Source organism: Eptatretus burgeri, chromosome 2 (genome assembly GCF_056783735.1).
Source record: "Eptatretus burgeri isolate ZD-2024b chromosome 2, Ebu_testis_v1, whole genome shotgun sequence".
Taxonomy (NCBI): domain Eukaryota; kingdom Metazoa; phylum Chordata; class Myxini; order Myxiniformes; family Myxinidae; genus Eptatretus; species Eptatretus burgeri.
The window spans coordinates 74,194,100-74,215,065 of NC_140962.1; the positions used below are offsets into that span (position 1 = coordinate 74,194,100).

Here is a 20,966-nt window from a genome sequence, read left to right on the forward strand (position 1 = left end):
TCAGCAGTCTCCTTGTATTGGCTATTGGACACAATCCTGGACGGGTCTCCACTCCGACACAGGATACCAGCAAGGTGGCACTCATTTTTTTGCCGACCTCAGAAGGACGACAGGCAGAGTCAACCCCACCTGGTATTAATTCAACAGCCAAGCAGGATATGAACTCAGGATCCTAGGATCCCAAGCTCACCACCCTAACCATAAAGCCAACACCAGGCAGATACATCCTCCTCGAGGGTTGACAAATGACCGCAATTCACATTCACCAAGACCTTGTTGTGTGGAAGACTTCCGATGAAGTCTCGGTTGCTGTGGGATATTGGAATATGTGACCCACACCCCACGCGCCAAAGAAAAAAGCAGGGTTAAGCAATTGGTTCACTTCTATCTGTCTGTCTGTCTGTCTGTCTGTCTGTCTGTCTGTCTGCAGACGTCAGTTTCGGAACGAGGAACTAATTCATTTCAACGGAATGTTATATGTTGAATACAAATTGTAACATGGACCCACAGTTTAGCAATACTTTGGCTCTGAATTTGGCAAATTATTTGGAATCTCGTCCCGATTGCGCATGCGCAGAGAGGAGTGATGTAATTTTTAAGCGGTGTAGTCGCTTGACTATTTGGAATGTCCTTCCTTCCTCCTTCTGTCCATCCGTCAAAAATGAAGAAGAAGAACCTTTCTAATCTATCTATAATTCCAGCAATCTGTGTGTGTGTGTGTGTGTGTGTGTGTGTGTGTGTGTGTGTGTGTGTGTGTGTGTGTTTGTGTGTGTGTCTGTGACCGCTGTTTCTCGACAACCACTGGTCCGATCTAATTGAAACTTGCCAGGTATATTGCTAGGGACCTGAGTATGTGCCTTTTTAAGATTTGATATTAATCGGACAAGTGGTTCCCAAGTTATGGACATTTATTTACCAAACCAATGACAGGAGACGTTGCTGCGTAGGCGTGGCCGATGGGGAAAGGGCGCCTTAGTTACCGTGGCATAGGAGTGGCAATGGTCATTGGCAGCGAATGTCATGGCAAGCAAAGACAGGGAGGTAAACTTGATTTTAATTTTGATTTTAATTAACTCTGTGTGTGTAAGTATCACAGCAGTTGTTACTTCAATGAAAGCGATAATTCGTGGAATGCATGTGAACATTCCGTACAGGCACGCACTACTTCCGGATAGTGATGACACTGTATTGTAATAATTTCTCGATTTCTTATGCGCATTTATAGATAAACACAATGCCCCAATCCAGTCGTCGTTTACGAGAGCGAAGGAACGGACTGTGTGGTTGTTGTTTCTGGCACGCGGTTCGAAAGTTTCTTTTTTTGCACGTACGGCCATGCACGTACGGGCACGCACGTACGGGCACGCGAGAGCGAAGGAACGGCCTGTGTGGTTGTTGTTTCTGGCACGCAGTTTGAAAGTTTTTTTTTGTTTTTTTTGCACGTACGGGCACGCGAGAGCGAAGGAACAGCCTGTGTGGTTGTTGTTTCTGGCACGCAGTTTGAAAGTTTTTTTTGCACGTACGGGCACGCGAGAGCGAAGGAGCGGCCTGTGTGGTTGTTGTTTCTGGCACGCAGTTTGAAAGTTTTTTTTGTTTTTTTTGCACGTACGGGCACGCGAGAGCGAAGGAGCGGCCTGTGTGGTTGTTGTTTCTGGCACGCATTTTGAAAGTTTTTTTTGCACGTACGGGCACGCGAGAGCGAAGGAGCGGCCTGTGTGGTTGTTGTTTCTGGCACGCGGTTTGAAAGTTTTTGTTTTTTTTTGCATGTCGGGCCACGCACGTACGGGCACGCACGTATGGGCATGCGAGAGCGAAGGAACGGCCTGTGTGGTTGTTGTTTCTGGCACGCAGTTTGAAAGTTTTTTTTTTTTTTTTTTTTGCACGTACGGCTCCGCACGTACAGGCACGTACTAGTCCTCCAAATGGGGATAAGCAGAGTCGCAAGATGGGGTTTGTAGTTTCGCCACATGTGCACACAAACAGACCTTTCTTTTTGTTTTATTTTAAGCTGCACCACTAACTTCGGACAAGAGTACCATTTTTAAAAAATTTACTCTGTCTGCCTGTCTGGGAGTCAGACAAAATTGAAAATCATTCCAAACAGGAAACTTACTGTTTTTAAGGATGTCATAAATAACACAAACAACAGGCACAAATGACTCATGTAACATGTTAAATAAGGTGGTGTAAAAGACGCTGCATCACCGGTGGTAAACTTCTGGAAAAAGTTTTTTTTTCTATAACCTTACACAAGAAACCACAAGGAAACGAGATGGGCACTCGGTAGAACGCATACCTCCGTCACGTAAAGCCTGATCCACGAGAACATATCGGGCCCAATGAATTTTTGAAATATCATGCTATATATTGTTTTTGGCCTGATCTCTCAATGGTGAAGAATCACTGTAAAGATGAAATAATTCTCTTACCCAGATCCGGATTCGGATCTTCACCAAAATCACTGTTTTGCGACATCCTAATCCAACGTTTTGAGATATCCTGCACACAGAGAGATAAACAAACAGACAAACAAACAGAGAGAGGGGGGGACATAACCTCTTTCACCTTCGGTGGTGGAGGTAATTTGATGTAGATGTAGGCCGTTCCACATCAACACCAGACCAATTTTTTGCAGTTTTTTTTCTTTCCAGGGGAGGGGACATGGGTGAAGATGATTCTTGGGTAAAAAAAAACGCACACACATAAACCACACCACCTGTTGATGAGACCCCCACTAACAACACTAAGTTATTATTTAATTTGGGGATTCTGAGTAAAGTCATTAATTGTTACATTTAATTAATATTATTGTGCTTTTGCTCGACATTAGGGATTATTAAATATTTATTTTAACATTAACTTTCTGTCTCCTGTCATACATTGGTTTCACCCTTAGAACAACATGAAAGGCACATCAGTGATTTCATTTATTTTCTGCCATGACACTCTCCGGGTTACCAGTGGTGTCTTCAGGTTGGCACATACCAGAAATTGGGGGCTCATCAGGGATCTGAAACCAAATTGCCAATGATAATTATAATAAATTGATTCAAAGAAACGGAGTGAAAACAACAATCATTCATAATGGTGTTTGATGTAAAGAAGTTTATTGAGTCACCAGATGAGGAACAACTCGGTACGTTAAATATATCGGAGTTTCTTGAAGTGGCAAAATCTTGTAACAGAGGTTAGACCAAATCTAAAGAAAGCTGAAATTTTGTTATTGGTAGTAAACCATTTGGTTGCGGAGAATCATTAGGAGGAATCAATATTCCAGTTGTTAACAGATGAGAAGTCTGAACATTTTTAATTGCAAAAATTGGAGCCGCACTTCAAATAACTGTAAATGCGGAGCAGAGGAAAAGAAAATGAAAGAGAAAGGGAATAGCCAAAAAGTGGAAAGAACTGGAGATTCACGAAAGAGAAAGGTTAAAAGAACTGGAGATTAAAGAGCTGGGGATTCAGGGAAAGTTTAAACGAAGGGAATTAGAATTACAAAGTGGAAATAGGACTACATCTTCCCAATTCTCTCGGTCGACGAGTCAAAAGTCTTGGGGCATTACCAGAAGTGTGAGGTATGTTCCCCCTTTTCATGACAGAGAAGTAGATAAATACTTCCTTCACTTTGAAAAAGTGGCACAAACCTTGGGTTGCACTAAGGAAACTTTGACTATGTTATTGAAATGTTTTTTAGCAGGCAAAGCTCAAGATATTTGCTTTGCTTTACCTGTTGACCAGTGTTCACAGTATGACGAGGTAAAAAGGGCAATTTTAAAGCCTATGAACTGGTCCCGGAGGCTTACATGCAGAAGTTTAGGCAGTGCAAGAAGAAAGATGGTGAAACTCATGTGGAATTTGCTCAAGAAAAATAAACTTTGTTTGATATGTGGTACACTTCCAAGGAAATTGTGAAAGACTTTGACAGATTAAGGCTGTTGATGTTCGTGTAGGTGTTGAAGCAGTGTGTGCATGCTCACATTTGGATGCATTTGGACGAACGAAAGGTCGACAAATTGCACGACGCAGAAACTGTAGTGGACGGTCATGCTCTGACTTAAAAAATATATATCTCCACAAACCATTTTTACAACCAAAAGCAATCTAGGGAGCTACAGTAAACTAAGTCAGGGAAGTTGACCCTTATTTAAAGGTCCTCCAGAAAACCCTAATGCCAAGTTTGATTGTTTTAAGCCTGCCGACCAGAAGTTTAATTTTTCTGGTGTTCAGAAACAGACCACTGAATTTTCATCAAGACTTACTTGTGCATTTTGCAAGATGAGAAGAGGACACCTAATCTATCAGTGTCATATTTTGGAAAGGAGAAACCGAAGTGATTAAAACAGAAAGGGGAAACAGCCAAAGGCTAATGTTGAAAACCACCCTTTGTGAGGGGGGAGGGAGGGATTGTGTGGGTGGAGGTTTTGGGAAATAGGTAGGAGATAGTTGCGCTTGTTGTCTGAGAACAGTGAGCCACTTGTTCTAACTACCAGAACTGTAGATACACATCTTGGTCACTCGGCACTGAACACATTCCGATAGACTAACCTGCTTAATAATATATGGGTTTCATACAGAACTTTCATATTCTGGGTGTGGATGTACAAAAACCTTGTACAGTTACCCTAAAGATTCCAAACAAGGTCCTGCATGTCCTCGCTTTCTCGGCACACTCACCAATACAGATAAAGAGTTACTGCACCAAGGTCTTCTTCATGGTCTACTGTATAAAGAGTGGTTACATTGCCATCAGGTCTCATCCAATAGTCACCCGGTATGTGTATGAGCTTCGAATTTTCTCAGTTAAAATGCACAAGCCATATGTATCAGACCATTTCTGCTGACGGTACAATTATTCTTGTTGAGGTGTTGCAGTTGGTCTTCTGGTTCAGTGATGAATGTAGAGTATTTGATGTGGTCTGCACAGAGATCTGTTGATATCCCGTGGATCACTGGATCACATCGATACTGGAAGGTATATTCAGTTATAGATCATGCCATGAAATTCCTGACACCATGATAAAAAATAGGACAGCACGTCCTGGAGCTCACCTGGATCAGGAGTAACAGACACTCAGACCCCCTTCGATCCTATAAAAAAATTTAATGCCATGAACAAATTTTGGTACATCATGGGTGATGAAACTTGTGGCCAAGTTTCATCAAAATGGTGTGTTTGGTTCAAGAGATATAATGACTGAAGTGTTTACAGACTGACTCACCTACGGACACTGCTCAGTTCCTTCAGCTCATCAGACTAAAGTCCAGGTGAGCGAATAATATAATCCGAGCCATTAATGCAGATGATTAGTGGTGTTTTTGGATCCTCGTGGAGGATCTCTGTCTTACTCACGTTGTTGTTCTTGTGGATGTTTTTGTTTCACAGCCTACAGTTTTCATCGAAACTTCCTGAAACTTGGCGTATATATGTAAAAATACCCTGCGCAGACAGTAACCATCTCCGGTTTTGAAAATTCCTCCGAGAAAAAAAAGTTATGACGTCAAAATATCTCCGCTAATGGAAATCGCCGAAAAAAATTATCTCCGAAACTGGGCAAGCTTTTTGAATTCTGTTTGCGGGAATCGAACAGGGCATTAGCAGAGATGAATTACCGCACATATGATACATCACTATGATGTCATATCAATTTTTATGACGTCATTCCTATTTTTTTTTGACATTTTTTTGTTTTTTGTTTCATTTGTTTCACAGCCTACAGTTTTCATCGAAACTTCTTGAAACTTGGCGTATATATGTAAAAATACCCTGCGCAGACAGTAACCATCTCCGGTTTTGGAAATTCTTCCGAGAAAAAAAAAACTTGACATCAAAATATCTCCGCTAATGGAAATCGCCTAAAAAATAATCTCCGAAACTCGGCAAGCTTTTTGAATTCTGTTTGCAGGAATCGAACAGGGCATTAGCAGAGATGAATTACCGCACATATGATACATCACTATGATGTCATATCAATTTTTATGACGTCATTCCTATTTTTTGCCTTTTTTTTGTTTCACAACCCAGAGTTTTCATCGGATCTTCGTGAAACTTGCCACGTATATGCAGAAAGCCCACGCGCAGGCAGGAACCATCTCCGATTTTGGAAATTCTTCCGAGAAAAAAAAAAGTTGACGTCATAATATCGCCGCTAATGGAAATCGCCTCGACCGGTATCTCCGAAACTAGGCAAGCTGTTTGAATTTTGTTTGCGGGAATCAAGCCGGGCATTAGCACAGATAATTGATCGCAAACCTGATACATCACAATGACGTCATATTCGTTTTTATGACGTCATCATTAAGAGGACGAGGATCTTAGCTCATTTGAGCTTGTTTACAGATAGGTTTACAGATACCTACGGCAGATAGATGCTTAAAAATGGAAATCGATAATTAAACAAAGGAAGAAAGAAGGTGAAGCTGTTGAAAGACACGGAATTGTAAAGCATTATTATTGAAAAGCCCTGGGCATCGGCGCTTTCTCCGTATTTCCCTCGTTTGTGCAGCTCGGCTGGTGGTCTACCTTCACAGATTATTTTTCAGAACTATTGCCAGTTATAAAATAAAAATAATAATTCTTACGGATATATTATTGTTTTGAAATAAGTACTCGAACTCGACGATAGAATCTTGAAAATCAGATGTTATGTTAAAAACGCTTCGATTAAAAGTGGGCGTGCCAAGCATACGTCACCGCTGTTGTTTTTTTTTTTTTTTTGTGCGTCCACGGTATTTTACCGGATCCCGGCTTCCGCGGCTCATTTTGGACGTTGAGGCGTCCGAGCACCGGGCTCGTGGTATCCGCACCGACATCATGGGGCTGGACGTGAAAGTGGAGTATTGGTAAGATGATCCGAGTGGGATTTTGAGTAATTGAGTTGAGTGTTAACCAACCATTGAAGGAAGTCAATGTTTCATGGAAGGCGTGAGGACGCTTTCTCACCGCGTACTCCATTCATCCGTCGTCTGTGGATTTGTGCGCCTTACTTGGTCTGGGAAACTGTTACCTGTACGAGTCGGTGATGCCTTCGTTGTGTGTGAACAGGTGTGAGCCTGCTGGTACTGGCTTTACGGTTAAGCTGGCCGTCTTTAGATCGTCGGGCCTTGAGTTCAAGACCCTGTCACGCCGTTTAATTAACACCACACCAGGGAGGGTCGACTCGGCCTGCCGTCCGTCCTGTGGTCGACGAAATGAGTACCAGCCGCGCCCTCAGAAAATGGTGCAACCAAGACCAAGCAGCCGTCGGCTTGATACGAATAAATAAATAAATAAATAAACGATTGGGTTTAAACCCCCGGGGGACGAGCTGGATCACAGGGCCGAGATTGTTAAAATTTGCTGAGTCATTGTGGGGTGTGCACGACGACGACGACGACTCTTCCTCTTCCTCTTCTTCTGCCTCACCCTTTCCTCGATATCATTGAAATCCCAAACCGTGCCACACCCAGAGCCTGACCTTTTCAAACGTATTATTCGTTTATTTTTTTTTTGGATACTCGATATAACCTTTGAATGGTGCCTCTGCCACACCCACGTGACAAGCCTGGTGTTGGTTTAGTGGTTTAGGGTGGCAGCTTGGGATCCTAGAGGGATCCTGGGGTCCTGAGTTCAAGCTCCGTTGGCCGCTGAATTAATATGCACCAGGAGGTTGACTCGGCCTGTCATCCTTCTGAGGTCGGCAAAATGAGCACCGGTGTACTGGTAAGGGGGACACTGCATCAGCGGCACAGCCACGTCCCAACCAATGATGCAACCAGCAGCCACAGGCTGCACGAGAGACAGAGAGAGAGACAGACCCAGACCCATGTGACAGCATTTCCCTTTCCTGTGGATTGCAGCACCGGTTCCCAATGGCAAACTCTTTAGCCCCTGATCTCTTGGGGTCATGAATGTGAACAGCTTAAATGCGAAGGATGACGTGCCGTCACAAACAGATTGTGGCACACTTGTGGCAGCTGAAACCAGACCCCACACAAATGGCAATCGTGCTATCGTGTTGTGCTTCTGTCTGAAGTTTAAAAATGTAAGGCGAGTCAATTGTGAGTCTCGCATTGATATTCGTTTCAATCAGGTATGCCTGCTCTTTTATATCATTAGTTCTTACTGGTTAGCCACTTAGCTTACAAACGCTAATGTACCGGTCTAGATCTACCTCACTCGTACAATTTCCTCTGCCAAGTCTTCTGTCTTGCGTTAAAGAAGACCTGCGCGACGTCCTTATTTCCATTCCAGAAAAGATTATTGTCTAAGCCTGGGGTGATGCCTCTCATGTAAGTTTTTATTTGTGTTGAGCTGGTTGCAGGTAATGACTTGCCTCACCTTGTAACGGTGGATTATTATCGGAGGCAGGTGAATGTTTTTTTATTACTGTATTATTATTTTTTCCTCCCACCCCTCCTTCCCCCTTTTCGTCACCTGTGTACACATTAAAAACAAAGGTGATTGTGGTGTGTTTTTTTTTTGTTTGTTTGTTTTCTTGCTCCATTGTACAACCTTTGTTGTTATTTGTGGAGGTGGTCATGTGATACGTCTGTTTGCAGTGGTGGATGAGGTTACGAGAAGCGCTACAAGGACCTCGCTCAGCGCATCAAGAGCGAGTTCCCGAGCGCTGACGTTTCTGGCTTTAAAGGCCGGAAAAGTACGAAACGCACTTCTACATTCCATTCATTGCATCATTTGTACCTCAATGGCAGAGGAAGTGTTTGGGGGTATTGGAAAATTGTTTTATTAAGACATGCTTTTATATTTCTAAATGTGATGCACCACAGCAGGGATGATTAAGAAAAAATAGATGGCAAAAAAAATACATGCAAACCAACTCTTGTTTTTTTGAGGTTTTTAAAATAAATATATATATATATATTTTTTTTTCCCCCTTTGATCCAAATGACTGACATTGTCTTTTATCAAACAATATTTCCCATGGGTAGTTGATTGTTTAGTTAAAGCTTGCATTGATCGGTTCAGCAGTTTCTCCTGCAAAGATTTTTTTTTTTCTCCCTTCGATCCAATATGGCTGCCAGACCACGTGACACATGATGGTCATTTTTATGAAAATTCTGTTCAAATTTTAAGTCGATCTGATGAAATTTGGCCTATGTTGCCCTTTGGCTTATATCGGCCTTAAAAGAGTGACTGTCTGTCTGTAATTGGTTCATGAAAAAAATAAGTGACCACTATATTCGTTATTGTTGTGTGTCTGTCTGTCTCCTGAGCATAGCTCCGTGGGTTTTGATCCGATCCTGATAAAATTTTGGTGAGAGGTTGATATCATGATCTAATTTTGTTTTCTTCAGAATGGGCGTGGTGTGCCCATTATGGGTGGAGCCACGCCCAAAAAACGTGTTTTTAGTGGGTAGCCGATTTCAATTTGTATCTTCTCCTAGGGGTTTGTCGGATCTGACAGGAGTTTTAGTATTTGGTTAGCCCAATGGCACCTGCATCGCCCCACGGAGCTCGATTTTTTATTTTTTTTTTTTTTTTTTTCTCTTCGTCACAAGGTCACAAACTTAAATTGTGAATTTTGACATAAAAATTATCTTCTCCGAGGGGTTTGTCAAATCTGGCAGGGGTTTCGGTATTTGGTTAGCCCAATGACAACTGCATAGCCACACGGAGCTCGTTTTTTTATTTTTTTTATTTTTTTCCATTTTTGTCACAAGGTCACGAACTTAGAAAATTTCGAATTTTAACATAAAAATTATACGACCGCCCAAACTTTGAGAGCTGGGATGACAATATTTTTTATGCATAATCTTGAGGTCATTCCCCACCTAAAGTCTTGAAACCATTTTGCTCTATCTCGAACACCTTGCCCGTGGCGCCCCCTTCAAGTTTGTTTTTACGCTGATTTCATCAAAGTATGGATAATCCGAGGAGTGCGAAATGCCATCTAGCCTATATGACGTTATATTGTTCCTGGAATGTTCCAGAGGAAGTTTTGCACCAAAGGTCATAATCCTTGACCTTTAAAGTTCACAAAGGTCAAATTTTCAAAGTTGTGGGAATTGAACCGGGTTTTCGATCTTCTTCGACGAACTAACTCCAAGAAGCTATAGCACGTATCCTGTTTCCTTATTTTAATGTCCACAACATTGTTTTGTGACCTTTATAGGTTATGCAAAGGTCAAATTTTTAAAGTTGCTGAACGAAACCGCGTTTTCAACATTTTGCAGCGAATAACCTGTCACTCGTACCACATCATGTTGATTATTTTTATAACTTGGTCAAACATTATCACATTGTCTCATCCTTGACTTCTAAAACAACCTACATCGTCAAATACCGCTCATGAACCATCGTCGTCTTCAGACTTGTCACATGGTTATGTTTCATGTGATAAAGTTTGAATTTCCTCCGCTGAACAGTTTTCGATGCACGACATACGTAGTACACTACCTATCGCTTAATCCTGCTCTTTCCTTAGCGAGCGCAGGGTAATTATGAAAATAACACGTTTTTCCAAAAAATGGTGTCCATGTGGAATATGTACAATACAACTACCAGACTTGGTTGTGTAATGGTTTGAGGCTTGGAGCGTCCACTCTGAGTCTGGGTGGCCGGTGGTTTGAACCCCGACCGAGTTGTACCAAAGTCTTTTAAAAAAGGTACATGCTGCTTCCTTGCTCATCATTTAAAGAGATAGAGCACGGACAATCAACGCTGGGAAGGCAGTGGCATACCACCCAGTATAGCTCTTGCCATGCCAATAAACTACTTTGGCAGCACCAACGTGCCGTAAAGAGCTTGGTACATCAACATAATAACACAAGTATTACCGATTATTGATCTTCCGTTGAAGGTCTTGGGCAACATTTACCATGTTTGTCCTGTTTACCCATTGCAAACCGTTTTGGCAGCTTTCTTGCCCCATATGTTTTATTGGATCATCTTAAATTATTCTTGTATGCAGAGGTCATAGTGGAAGCGGAGAGGATTTTTTTTTTTTTTAAACTGTAAATGCGATAAAATGCTGCCCATGCTATATTGTATACAAGCAAAATGCTTGAGTACAGTAACAGGATAGTTTACATTGTCATTGCAACTTGCCATACATGCAAAATCCTATAAAGTACAGTCAGTCATATTATGCCCAATATTACTTCTGTAAACCTGACAAATGTAATCTGATCTGCCTGCAATGTATTCACCATACACAGATTGTACACAATGTTTCCCCCATCCTCCCATTTTTACTCCAAAATCGGCTTGTTTCCACAATTTAATGCCACACTGCCAGAGCAGTATCTGTTATTATCAAACCTTTGGCAAAAGGAAATTTAGATTATGGAATGGAAATGTCATTCCAGTAAGTCGGCCTCGAAGTTTTCTTTCCCTTCTTGCATATTTCACATCACCCCCTGCCTGCCAACCCCCCCCCCCAGCAAATCAAGATAAATAAATGTCAGTGTGTCTCCATAATTCCAAAACATGAAACCTAGTGGCGTGAAACTTTGCATCCATACGAAGGGAACTCCAAGGTGGTGCATGAATGAAAAGTGGGTGCTTGGGTTAATTTAAGCACACCTTTGGAAGATTTTTAATTTAAGCACACCTTACCTCTGCCACCTAAGGTGGAAGGAAGTTATGTTTTCACCCCTGTCTGTCTGTGTGTGTGCAGGATATCTCAAAAAGTTGTGGTCGGATTCATACGAAACTTGGACAGGTTGGGTGTGTGACAAGGACGAACTGATTCGATCTTGGTGAAGATCCAAATCTGGATCCGGATATGATATTTATTTTATTTTTAAGTGATTCTTCACCATTGAGAGATGGGGCTAAAAACGATATATTTCTTGGGCCTGATATGTTTTGTTGGATCAGGCATTGCATGGCGGAGGGATGCGCTCGACCGAGTGCCCTTCCAGTTAACGGCCTTATTTAATTATCCTTTATCAACGCTTCATCATTGGTCAGCCCACCCTCCCTTGCTGAGGTCTTAATTCACATTTTTATAGCGTGGTGACCTCGCGCTGTTAAAAAAAAATTGGCTATTCTGTCCTGTGTCTTCTGTCACGTCTTCTGTCACACTTGTAGCCGCATACATCCCTTTGATCTGAGGGCTATAAAGAGAAATTTGTCCAACGTCACAACTCTTCCCATCACGCATGCTGATTCACCGTGTCTACATTTAAATTTTATAACTGCAAAATTGTTTCATCATTCTTAACCTGGACTTTTACTGCCCCCAGCCGCGCAATATCGAAGTATTCGCTTCTTGTTATTTTTTTTTTTTTTTTTTTGCCCGCTCAAAAATACCTTGCCTTGGAACAAGCCGCGCGCGACAGTTCAACAATAAAGCACTCAAATTTTTTTTTTTCGCTTTGATCACTCGTATCATTGCGTGATCTTCATACCTACAAATCGCTGGATACAACATGATGCTTATAAATGCCTGGAGACACCAGTGTTCATGCCTTTATTTAATTTCCAAATATGCAATAAGCTCTAGAACAGGGGTCGGGAACGTTTTTGACTCGGAGAGCCATTAAAGCAAAATATTTGGAAATCTATTTCAGTGAGAGCCATATAATATATTTTAAGACTGAATTCAACTAAATGTGAGTATAATAAGCCTCTGAATTTATTCTTTTAAATAATGTTGTAATAATACTCACCATTAATGGGACTTCTGGTGCTGCATGGATTTGCTGATGGCTTTGTAGTCTGGTTGGTACTTGGTGAGGTTAAGCTTCATGCAAGCGTTGAGGCTTTCATCCGTTAGACGTGATCGTAGGTTGGACTTGATGTTTTTAAGATGTGAGAATGACTGCTCACATGCATACGTAGATCCAAACAAGGTCAATACACCAATACTCACACGCTGCAGTGTGAGGTATGTGACAGGAAGCGCGTTCCAAGTTTTGATAATCAGCTGGTCTTCGGGTTGAAGTTTTTTTTCATTTCTGTCCACATGTGCTTGCTCGCCAACTCTGCTTTCTGTCGTGCGATTCTTTCCAAATCTTCATTCAGTGACTTGAACTTATTCACCCACATGTCTGAGGCCTTCAGGTCAGCCACTTCTGCTTCAAAATCTCTGACGGAGACACCAGGAATGTAACTCAGGTCGGCTGTGTTCAGTGAACACTCGTTTGGATGGGTGATGAACTTAAAAAGACGAGTGTGCTCACGAAATTCTCCAAAGCGTGCTTTGAATGACTGTAGGAGACTGGATGTGAAGCCAGCTAACTGGTGGAGATCAAAGTTTTGAGTGGGCTCACTTGCTGTGCATGCATCTTTAAATTGTCTCAGTTTTTCAAAATGTAGTAAACGACCTGTTTCAAGATCCATGATAAAGAGCTCCAGCTTGTTTTCAAAAGCAAACACGGCTTGTTGAAGGGATAACACTGTATTTCCAATGCCTTGCATTTTCACGTTGAGCTCGTTCAGATGTTCAGTCATATCCACGAGATAGTAAAACTTGAGGAGCCACTCAGTTTGGCTCGCTCAGGATGCTCAATCCCTTTCATTTCAAGGAAAGTCCGGATTTCGTTCAGGCAAGCCGCAAAACGGCTAAGCACCTTCCCTCTTGACAACCAACGCACATTGCTGTGCAAAAGCAGACCGTGATAGTTATTTCCAACTTCATCCAGCAGTGTTTTAAACTGGCGACCATTTAAGGCTCAGGCAACAATGTTGATCACACGAATGACCAGCGACATCACTTCGCCAAGCTGCCCATCACACATCTGAGCACAAAGTGCCTCCTGGTGTAGAATGCAATGGAAACTTAGGATGGGTCTATTTTCATGTTCACGGAGAAGCGCCACAAATCCTTTGTTTTTCCCCACCATACACGGAGCACCATCAGTACACACCGAGATAAGTTTATCCATTCGTAGATTTTTTTCTTGAGCGAACTCCATGAAAGACTTGAATAAATACTCACCTCTTGTGGACCCTTTTATTGGCAGAACAGTAAGACTTTCTTCGCGCAGTGTATCACCAGCAGCATATCTTGCAATCACACTGAACTGCGACAAATGGCTTACGTCTGTTGACTCATCCAAAGCCAGGGAAAAGAACGGCGCTGTATTTATGTCCTTCGCTTGCGTTTCCTCCACTTGGTTTGCCATCATGATGGTACGATCATGAACAGTTCTTGCCGACAGAGGCATGTCTTGTATCCGTTTGATTATCTTGTCTTTGTTCGGAAGATCATCAAAAAGTTCATTGGCGACATCCAGCATGAACGTTTTTGCATACTCGCCATCTGTGAATGGTTTTCCGTTCCTCACTATTGCTAAAGATCCAGCAAAGCTGGCGGAATTATAGTCACCTTGCCGGGTCCATACGCGGAGTTGCTGCTGGCTGGCTTGCACCCTGCTCAGTAGCTCTTGGCACGCTTTCTTTCTGCTGTCTCCCACAGGGTATTTTGATGCAAAGGTAGCATGGCGTATGTCGAAGTGCCGCTTTATATTCGGCCGTTTCATCGATGCAATTTTGTCATTGCAAATTAGACACACTACAGAACCTGCTCTCTCCACAAAGGCGAATTCTTCGGCCCATTCGTCTTGAAATGTACGATACTCCTCATCTTTTTTTTCTTTTCGCCATCTTCTTCGTCGAAGGGTTAGCTTTGAGCAAATGAAAGAGAGGGAGATGTTGACCCAAGTGAGTCTGGCTGGCCTGCGCACAGGCTGACATACTCGAGAGGTGCGGCGCGGCCGGCCGACTCTGGGATGCTGTCGCCTCAGCGGTGGCGCGTGATTGGTCGAGATGAATTCCGTGACGCGTCTCGGCGGCGGCACGTCATTGGAGGAACCGAAATCACTACTCGCGTCGGCCGCATGACTGGACGAAACAAAAACCACTTCAGACAATTCGGAGGTGTTTTTCTTCTCTCCTTCTGCCAAGTTCAGCCCTGCACGTGAATGAAGCACGACACCATTCAAACTATAGGTAAAGCTTCCGCGAGAAATATTGGGCTTTCCAAGTTTCAAACTCCAATTTTATCTGCGAGCCAGATGCAATCAAAAGAGCCATACCTGGCTCGCGAGCCACACGTTCCCGACCCCTGCTCTAGAATGTCTCAACCTGAGCCAAATTAAAACTGTGGACTTCACCTTAGGAGCAGTTCACTAATCGCTGCCAAGCCAACCGTTCCTTATCAACCGTTTCATTGGAGTGCTTGCTTGAGTGCTTAATAGTGGTGGGTGGAATTGATTCCAAAGTACTCAATTCTAACCATGGAATCAAAAGGAATTGAGTAGTAAACCGGAATCTATGTTTATTTTGAGTAATTCCTACTTCATAGAAATGAGCTTTTTTTTCCGTTCATGTTGGGCATGTTCTGGTTACATATAGCCTGGTAATTTATTAATTGAAAAGGAACACGCCCTTGGGGTGTCCCATTTGCAATATAGCGGCAAAAGCAAGTCGCTTGCAAACAAAACACACCACAAGGGCGTGTTCCTTTCAAATTAATATCAAGGCATATAGAGTTGGCCAGTAAAGCATGCTGACTGATTCATTGGTAGGCAATACATTGACAAAGTTTTGACTTGCCGTTCAAAAGCTTCAGAAGGAACGACTGTCATATCCCGCTATTTGTGAGAGGATATGTTCCTGAAAAATGCTGCGAATGTTGGGGCATTGTTTCAATGGAAAAAAGGGGGATAGGTTCCCAGCGGTTCATGACCCATTGAGTGTCGACACCGCGAGTGTCGCACATTGCTTCAAGTGTAAAAGGGGGATAGGTTCCTGGCGGTTTCTGATTCATAGGGGAACTTTTAAAAGTTCAAAATCTTTTCCACTGAATGCACGTGATTAGTTTCATAAAAAATGCTTAGAAAAAAAGAAAGAACCCGCCAACACCAGGTACCACTTCTCATGTTTATTGAAGGAATGTAATTACGGTTTATTAAAATTCACCAACCTACCGTAAAAGTAAAAAACCGCCCAAAAAAAAAACCAGGTACCGTTTCAAATTTTTATTTGCAAAAACGAAACTTTTCAAATGATTATTTTAAAAGCCAGTGAACCCAGTGGAGTCATCTGAGTCATGCACTAAAAACAATGTAGGTGAGGGTCCTGATTAGTTGCTCACCAAAGGATAGGCAGGAGAGGCAGTTGAGGGTGCTGATGCTCCTGAGGTGGAGGGAACAAGGCGGAAGAAGTGGGTGATTGTGAGCTGTCTGGCAGATTGCCGCAGGTTTCGATGTAGCTCCATACATGGGAGCATCACGTCATCCAACCCCTTCTTGAACTTTCGTTAATGCTTCACCATGAACAGCTCGGCGTCTTGCAGCCTCTCGATCATTGACCGCATGTTGTACATCTCACCAAGGAACTTGAATGTGAGGTTGAACCTCGACATCTCTTCCTCCTAATCACTGCCTGCTTCCTCCTCCTCCTCTTCCTCCCTCTCCTCGGAAACCTTAGTAATGGGCTCCTCTGCATGTGAGGCAATAAGATCATCCAACTCCTCAGGCTCAATGCCGTCAAAGCCTTCCCCTCCCACTTGCCTTGCCAACCCAACAATTTCATGCCTCTCCTCTGTGTTGACGGAAAGCCTCTGAAGTTCACTGCCTGTGACCACAGGTTGTGCCAGCAGGTGTTGATGGTGGAGGCTCTCACCTCCTCAAGCGACTCTGATTGCGCCGATGCAATGAACTATGCTGAACTCCTGACTGCCTGATGGTGAGCTCTCGGTCGGAGTCTATCACATCCAAAATGCGGCAGGTATAATAGCTTTTGAAAGTCGAAATTACCTCTTGGTCGAGTGTCTGGATCAGGGAGGTGGTGTTTAATGGCAGGAAGATCACTTCAACGTTCGATTCAGGTCCCTGGGCTGGCCAGGAGCGTTAACGAGAAGGAGAACATTGAATGCAAGGTTTTTATTTATTTATTTATTCTTTGTCAGCTATCTTTCGACTTGAGGGATGAAACGGTTATGGAACCAGTCCATGAAAATTGCTGCCATCACCCATGCCTTCCTGTTGGCCCTGTGAAACACTGCCAGTGTGTACTTGTTTTTGCCCTTGAGAGCACGTAGGTTCAGGGAATGGTACAGCATCATGGGCTTCATCATCCAGTCACTATTTGCGTTTGTGTGGAGGAGAAGAGATACCCAGTCCTTTGCGGTCTTGAATCCCGATTCTGTCCTCTCGTGCTTCGAGATAAAAGTTCGCATTGGCATCTTTTTCCAAAACAAGCTGGTCTCATCAGCATTGAACACCTGCTCTGGCAGTTACTCCTTTTCCTCAATGAGCTGGGTTAGTTGAGCAGTTGTGGTGGTGTGGTGAGGTGTTTGTGGTGAGGTGGGTGAAGCGCTGTGGTGAGGTGGGTGAAGTGGTGAAGTGCTGTTGTGAGGTGGGTGAAGCGTTTGTCATGGTTGTGGTGAGGAGGTTGTTGTGGGGATTTTTAGGAAGGCATTGTGGTTGCATGAAGGTTGTAGCATTGTGGTTCGAGTACGGAGAAGGTTGAAATAAAGTGTCCGTTGAGGAATGGTGTATGGTTTGAACAGAGTTTTGGTGGCATATGTTAATGAAGCTCTCTGTTAACGTGCAGTCTGTAGCATGCATGCTTGCATGAAGAGAGGTCATGTGTGCGAAGTAAATAGATAAAGGAATAGGGAATAGAATTGAAGGCCAAACTCGAAGCCCTCGCAACTCATCTTGTCCCATATGCCTGCTTGACAAGAGAGAAGTACAAACTAGAAGGGCACTCGGAGTGCGAACTTCCACCATGCAATGATTGATCCATGAGAACATGTCGGGCACAATACATTTTTGAAATTGCGAAACAGTACTATATCATTTTTGGCCCCATCTCTCAATGGTGAAGAATCGCTTTAGAAAATTAAATAATTCTCGTATCCGTATCCGGATTCGGATCTTCACCAAAATTAAATCAATTCGTCCTTGCCACACCCAACCTGTCCACAAAATTTCATCTGGATCCGTCCACAGCTTTTTGAGATATCATGCTATATATTGGTTAAGCACGATCTCTCAATGTTGAAGAATCACTTTAAAAAATTCTCGTAGCCAGATCTGGATCTTCACCAAAGTCTAATCAGTTCAGCCTTGTCACAGACCCAACCTGTCCACAAAATGAAATGTGTGGAAATGAAATGAAACCATGAACGCCGGCGTCTCCTGGCGTTTATAAGCATTGCAATGTATCCAGCGATTCGTAGCTATGATGAACAGGCATTTGATGATACAGCATGAGTGAGGAAAGTGGGGGAAAAAAAACCCAATAAAAACCTTGTCATTAAGAAATAAATCATTGTGGCCTGTTCCAAGTCAAGGCATTGTTGAGTAGGCGAAAAAAAAAATTGCGAATGAAAACCTCAGCGAGGGACAGCAAGTTGACCAAGGATGAGCCTTGATAAAAGATAATTAAATAAGACCATAAATTATATCTTCAAAAGGGGTGTTTTAATTAACCCAAACACCCAATTTTCACTCATGCACTACTTTGGAGTTACCCATAGTATGTATGTAAAGTTTGGGGCCGCTCGGTGTCATGGTTTTGGAGATATAGAGGAGACTGACGGATGGACTGACACACACCAACATTTATTAATGTAGATATTATGAATTATATTCTTGGAAGTAGTATGAAGGTGATTTGTGTTCTGCAGTGTTCAAGTATATAATTAAATTTTGATAAATGTTTCAAGGCATACAAGTTTATTTATTCAAGGTTGTACCCTGTGTCTGTAACATCACCCTATCTAACACATTACATTAGTTATTCATGTCTGTTGTTTGTGTCCTTTATAACATCCTTAAAAATAAGTTTCCTTATTGGAATGATTTTCAATTGTGTTTGACTGTCCGGCAGGCAGACAGTTAAAAAATAAAATAATATTCACTCCCCTCTGCGCATGCGTGGTTGGGACGAGTTCAGAGGCAAAGTACGGCAAACTTGTCTTCCCATTTAATGTTCCGATTTGTGTTCAAAATATAACATTCAATTTAAATAAGTTGTTCCTTAATCACAAACTGATCAGATGGGCAGACATTAACCATTTCCTTAACCCTGATTTTCGTTAACTCGTTGCATGAGTATTCCATACTCTCAAAAATTTAAAGAAACGTAAAACTCAATGTTTGGCCAAAAACAGTTGATTGTCACTTTGCCTATTGTGCTTGTGATATATTATTATTTTTTAACCTTTCCTAATGGTGAATTTCCTCAAATACAATTTCATTGCAACTGGGCAGATCCTCTTTGGTACTTACCACTTTATTTCTCTTTGTCGTCAGTGAGCTATGAAATCACAGTGAATGAAATGGTCATCTTTTCAAAGCTTGAGAAAAATGGTTTTCCAGATGAAGATGAAGTAAGTATAGGTTTTGGATCTATGCCATAAATCAGCACATATCTTCAAAATGATTATTACATTGTTTTATTGGTGTGATTTTTTTTTTTGTTTGTTTTCTTGCTTTGTTTTTTTTTTAAGATAATGGAGTGTTTGAAGAAAATGGTCTCTGGAGAGCCTGCCCCACATGCGCAAAAGGTCTTGCCTGCCCCAAACTGCCGCATTATTTAACTGCCTGCTTTGCAAATCGCGATATCGCAATGTATCTATCTTGTAGCTCATGCTTAACGTTTTGCATTCAGTTGTCTGCTAACAATTCCCTTTTCTGATTCCCTTCCTCAAACCAACATATGATGGCACTTCCATGAAGGGTTCAAACCTGCGGAAGTGCTTGAACCTCAGGTTTGAGAGGAGGAAGCGGATGGGAGGCCGTTACCTGGGAACTTGTGTTGAACTAGTATGCATTTAGTTTTTGATGTCTTTCTTTCTGCCTGAACCCAAAAGCCTTAATGTGTAATTTTGGTCTCTGAGGTACTTTTATTGACTTTCTTCTCAACCCTAATGTTATTGCTATGGAGTTATTTGTATGTTTTTACACTGGGGTAATTACTATTGGTTAATTTGTCAAAATTGTGGAATAAAGTTGCACTTCTCTCGAATTTTAGAAATTTTCATTTGAAACTTTGAAAGTCACAAAACCCTGCATTTCCCAAGATGGTGAAACTTCAACTGTCAAGTGGTCTCTTAGTTTCATGTTCCCAAGCCAGTGAAATATGTGGTGTAGTTTCAGGGTGATCTGTTGTGGGATTCTTTGGATGCATTTCTCATCGAAATAATCACACAGCAGTTCCGAAGAAGAGGGGACTTGTTCAAAATTCAGTTCTTAATGTGGCTTTCCTGCCTTCAGTATCTAATTGTCTGGTCTCATTGCCTTGTGGCATGATGTAAGTCAGATGAACAGATCATTAGTTTTAGAAAACAAGCATTATACACTTTGATGTTGGGTGCTTCATTTTTGCAGACATGCTTTCATTATCCAATTGTTTTCTTTGCAGGTTATAAATATGATAGCAAGTGGTGGTTGCTGGGATGTATCATTGGTAAACTAGAATGGCACTTGGTAGAACGCATATACAGTGCCTTCACAGAGTATTCACACCCCTTGACTTTTTCGCATTTTTTTTGTTGCAGCATGAATTTAAAATGGATTAAATTTTAATTTTTTTTTTTGTCACTTCTACACAAAATACCTCATCATGACGAAGTGAACACGTTTTAAGAAAAATTTGCATATTTTTGAAAATGAAACGTTTAACTTGCATAAGTATTCAGCCCCCTGAGTCAATACTTTGTCGAAGCACCTTTAGTAGCAATTCTATCTTCGAGTCTTCTTGGGTATGTCTGTATCAACTTTGCACATCTGGATTTGGAGATTTTTCTCCCATTCTTCCTTGCAGATTTGCCCAAATTCTGTCGAGTTGGATGGGGAACGTCGGTGAACAGCAATCTTCAAGTCTTTCCACAGATTCTCAATGGAATTCACATCTGCTTTGGCTGTATGCTTGGGGTCGTTGTCCTGTTGGAACATAAATATTCACCATAGTCTATTATATTTTGCACTCTGAAGCAGGTTAAGGGATGGTGTTTAGATGGGTGATGAGCTGTGCTCCATTTCCACCAAACGTAGCGCTT

The 20,966-nt window shown here is 42.1% G+C and overlaps 1 pseudogene across 1 annotated transcript; it reads left to right on the forward strand.

The window, feature by feature from the left end:
• The first annotated feature begins 6,685 nt into the window (after positions 1-6,685).
• Positions 6,686-19,933, forward strand: LOC147032337 (migration and invasion enhancer 1-like; annotated as a pseudogene). The gene is made up of 4 exons (XR_015055125.1): positions 6,686-6,840; positions 8,539-8,636; positions 19,219-19,295; positions 19,416-19,933. The product of XR_015055125.1 is annotated as a migration and invasion enhancer 1-like (transcript).
• The last annotated feature ends 1,033 nt before the right edge of the window (positions 19,934-20,966 follow it).